We start from the raw sequence: 4,837 nt of genomic DNA, 5'->3' as shown, positions 1-4,837 counted from the left end.
TGAGCATCAATGGATAGGAGGGCTGGTGCACGAAATTGCAATCACACTTTTGCAATCCCGCACAACTAACCAGCAAGTGCACTGGGTCGTCCAAGTAATACCTTACGTGAGTAAGGGTCGATCCCACGGAGATTGTCGGCTTGAAGCAAGCTATGGTTATCTTGTAAATCTTAGTCAGGATATCAATAACTATCAGGGTTGATTGTGAAAAGTAAAAGAACATGAAATAAGTACTTGTTTTGCAGTAATGGAGAATAAGTTGAGGTTTTGGAGATGCTCCATCTTCTGAATCTCTGCTTTCCTACTGTCTTCTTCTTCAAGCACGCAAGGCTCCTTCCATGGCAAGCTGTATGCAAGGGTTTCACCGTTGTCAGTGGCTACCTCCCATCCTCTCAGTGGAAATGTTCAACGCACCCTGTCACGGCACGGCTATCCATCTGTCGGTTCTCAATTAGGCCGGAATAGAATCCAGTGATTCTTTTGCGTCTGTCACTAACGTCCCGCCCTCAGGAGTTTGAAGCTCGTCACAGTCATTCAATCATTGAATCCTACTCAGAATACCACAGACAAGGTTTAGACCTTCCGGATTCTCTTGAATGCCGCCATCAGTTCTAGCTTATACCATGAAGATTCCGGTTAAAGAATCCAAGAGATATCTACTTAATCTAAGGTAGAATGGAGGTGGTTGTCAGGCACACGTTCATAGTTGAGAATGATGATGAGTGTCACGGATCATCACATTCATCCGATTTAGGAACAAGTGATATCTTAGAATGGAAGCAAGCATGATTGAATGAGAAACAGTATTAATCCATCAAGACACAGCAGAGCTCCTCACCCCCAACCATAGGGTTTAGAGACTCATGCCGTGGAAGGTACACCAAGAAACGTGTAAAGTGTCATCCAGTATAGATACAATGTCAAAAGATCCTATTAATAGTGAACTAGTAACCTAGGGTATACAGAAATGAGTAAATGACATAAAAATCCACTTCCGGGCCCACTTGGTGTGTGCTTGGGCTGAGCATTGAAGCATTTTCATGTAGAGACTCTTTCTGGAGTTAAACGCCAGCTTTGGTGCCAGTTTGGGCGTTTAACTCCAATTTTTATGCCAGTTCCGGCGTTTAACGCTGGAAATTCTGAGGGTGACTTTGAACGCCGGTTTGGGCCATCAAATCTTGAGCAAAGTATGGACTATCATATATTGCTGGAAAGCCCAGGATGTCTACTTTCCACGCCGTTGAGAGCGCGCCAATTGGGCTTCTGTAGCTCCAGAAAATCCACTTCGAGTGCAGGGAGGTCAGAATCCAACAGCATCTGCAGGCCTTTTCAGTCTCTGAATCAGATTTTTGCTCAGGTCCCTCAATTTCAGCCAGAAAATACCTGAAATCACAGAAAAACACACAAACTCATAGTAAAGTCCAGAAAAGTGAATTTTAACTAAAAACTAACAAAAATATACTAAAAACCAACTAGATCATACTAAAAACAGTGCCAAAAAGCGTACAAATTATCCGCTCATCACAACACCAAACTTAAATTGTTGCTTGTCCCCAAGCAACTGAAAATCAATTAGGATAAAAAGAAGAGAATATACTATAGACTCCAAAATATCAAGGAAACTCAGCTCCAATTAGATGAGCGGGACTAGTAGCTTTTTGCTTCCGAACAGTTTTGGCACCTCACTCTATCCTTTGAAGTTCAGAATGATTGGCATCTATAGGAACTCAGAACTCAGATAATGTTATTGATTCTCCTAGTTAAGTATAATGATTCTTGAACATAGCTATGTCATGAGTCTTGGCTGTGGCCCAAAGCACTCTGTCATCCAGTATTACCACCGGATACATACATGCCACAGACACATACTTGGGTGAACCTTTTCAGATTATGACCCAGCTTTGCTAGAGTCCCCAATTAGAGGTGTCCAGGGTTCTTAAGCACACTCTTTTTGCCTTGGATCACAACTTTATTTCCTTCTTTTTCTTCTATTTCTTCTCCTTTTTTTTGTTTTTTTTTGTATTCACTGCTTTTTCTTGCTTCAAGAATCACTTTGATGATTTTTCAGATCCTCAATAACAGTTCTCTTTTTCCATCATTCTTTCAAGAGCCAACAATTTTAACATTCTCAAAACAACAAATTCAAAAGACATATGCACTGTTCAAGCATTCATTCGGAAAACAAAAAGTATTGTCACCACATCAAACTAATTCAACTGGTTTCAAGGATAAATTCGAAATCCTGTACTTCTTGTTCTTTTGTGAGTAAAGCATTTTTCATTTAAGAGAGGTGATGGATTCATAAGACATTCATAGCTTTAAGGCATAGACACTAAGATACTAATGATCATGTAATAAGACACAAACATGGATAAACATAAGCATAAAGATTCGAAAAATAGAAAATAAAGAACAAGGAGATTAAAGAACGGGTCCACCTTAGTGATGGTGGCTTGTTCTTCCTCTTGAAGATCTTATGGAGTGCTTGAGCTCCTCAATGTCTCTTCCTTGCCTTTGTTGCTCCTCTCTCATGATTCTATGATCTTCTTTAATTTCATGGAGGAGGACGGAATGTTCTTGGTGCTCCACCCTTAGTTGTCCCATGTTGGAACTCAATTCTCCTAGGGAGGTGTTGATTTGCTCCCAATAGTTTTGTGGAGGAAAGTGCATCCCTTGAGATGAATCTCTCCATCTCCCATGGCTCGGAGGTGGAAGCTTTTGCCTTCCCCTTCCTCCTTCTAGAGGTTTCTCCGGCCTTAGGTGCCATAAATGGTTATGGAGAAACAAAAAGCAACGCTTTTACCACACCAAACTTAGAAGGTTTGCTCGTCCTCGAGCAAAAGAAGAAAGAAGAGAGAGTGGTGGGGTAGGTGGGGATCCTGTGGGGTCCACAGATCCTGAGGTGTCAAGGATAATTCATCCCTGCACCAAGTGGCAAGCAAAAATGCTCCTCCTGCCAATCCTGGCGTTAAACGCCGGGCTGGTGCCCATTTCTGGCGTTTAACGCCAGCTTGGTGCCCATTCCTGGCGTTTAACGCCAGTCTGGTGCCCTTTTCTGGCGTTAAACGCCCAGAATGGTGCCAGACTGGGCGTTAAACGCCCATTTGCTGCCCTTACTGGCGTTTAAACGCCAGCAAGTTTTCCTCCAGGGTGTGCTATTTTTCTTTCTGTTTTTCATTCTCTTTCTGCTTTTTCAATTGATTTTGTGACTTTCCATGATCATCAACCTATAGAAAACATAAAATAACAAAGGAAAAATAATAAATATAACATTGGGTTGCCTCCTAACAAGCGCTTCTTTAATGTCAGTAGCTTGACAGTGGGCTCTCATGGAGCCTCACAGATGTTCAGAGCAATGTTGGAACCTCCCAACACCAAACTTAGAGTTTGAATGTGGGGGTTCAACACCAAACTTAGAAGTTGGTGGTGGCCTCCCAACACCAAACTTATAGTTTGACTGTGGGGGCTCTGTTTGACTCTGTTTTGAGAGAAGCTCTTCATGCTTCCTCTCCATGGTTACAGAAGGAGAACCTTGAGTCTTATAGTTTGCACTGTCTGCAAGCCACGGAGCTTCCTGAATAGCAAACAATTGCTCATCCGGAAAGGTTTCAGAGATCTCAGTAGGATGGAGGGATGCTCCTGCTACTGGTTCTATCCTTGATAGGTGATCAGCTACTTGATTCTCTGTCCCTTTTCTGTCTCTTATTTCTATATCAAACTCTTGCAGAAGCAACACCCATCTTATGAGCCTGGGTTTTGAATCCTGCTTTGTGAGTAGATATTTAAGAGCAGCATGGTTAGTGTACACAATCACTTTTGATCCTACTAAATAAGATCTGAACTTGTCAATGGCATAAACCACTGCAAGTAACTCCTTTTTTGTGGTTGTGTAGTTCTTCTGTGCATCATTTAGAATACGGCTGCCATAATAAATGACGTGCAGAAGCTTATTATGCCTCTGTCCCAACACTGCACCAATGGCATGGTCACTGGCATCACACATTAGTTCGAATGGCAATGTCCAGTCTGGTGCAGAGATGACTGGTGCTGTGACTAGCTTGGCTTTCAGGGTCTCAAATGCCTGCAGACACTGTGTGTCAAACACAAATGGTGTGTCAGCAGCTAGCAGATTACTCAGAGGTTTGGCAATTTTTGAAAAATCCTTTATAAACCTTCTGTAGAATCCTGCATGCCCCAGAAAGCTTCTGATTGCCTTAACATTGGTAGGTGGTGGTAATTTTTCAATTACTTCAACTTTAGCTTGATCCACCTCTATTCCCTTGTTTGAAATTTTATGCCTAAGGACAATCCCTTCAGTCACCATAAAGTGACATTTTTCCCAGTTTAAAACTAGGTTGGTCTCTTGGCATCTTTTCAGAACAAGTGCTAGATGGTTAAGGTAGAAGCTGAATGAGTCTCCAAATACTGAAAAGTCATCCATGAAGACTTCCAGAAATTTCTCTACCATATCTGAGAAGATAGAGAGCATGCACCTCTGAAATGTTGCAGGTGCATTGCACAGACCAAAAGGCATCCTTCTGTAGGCAAATACTCCAGAAGGACATGTAAATGCTGTTTTCTCTTGGTCCTGAGGATCTACTGCAATTTGGTTGTAACCTGAGTAGCCGTCCAAAAAGTAGTAGTATTCATGACCTGCTAGTCTCTCTAGCATCTGGTCTATGAATGGTAAAGGAAAATGATCCTTTCTGGTGACTGTATTGAGCCTTCTGTAGTCAATACACATGCGCCACCCTGTAACTGTTCTTGTAGGAACGAGTTCATTCTTTTCATTATGAACCACTGTCATGCCTCCCTTCTTAGGGACAACGTGGACAGG

Source organism: Arachis hypogaea, chromosome 9 (genome assembly GCF_003086295.3).
Source record: "Arachis hypogaea cultivar Tifrunner chromosome 9, arahy.Tifrunner.gnm2.J5K5, whole genome shotgun sequence".
NCBI classification, from domain to species: Eukaryota; Viridiplantae; Streptophyta; class Magnoliopsida; order Fabales; family Fabaceae; genus Arachis; species Arachis hypogaea.
This window is presented reverse-complemented; position numbering follows the sequence as displayed.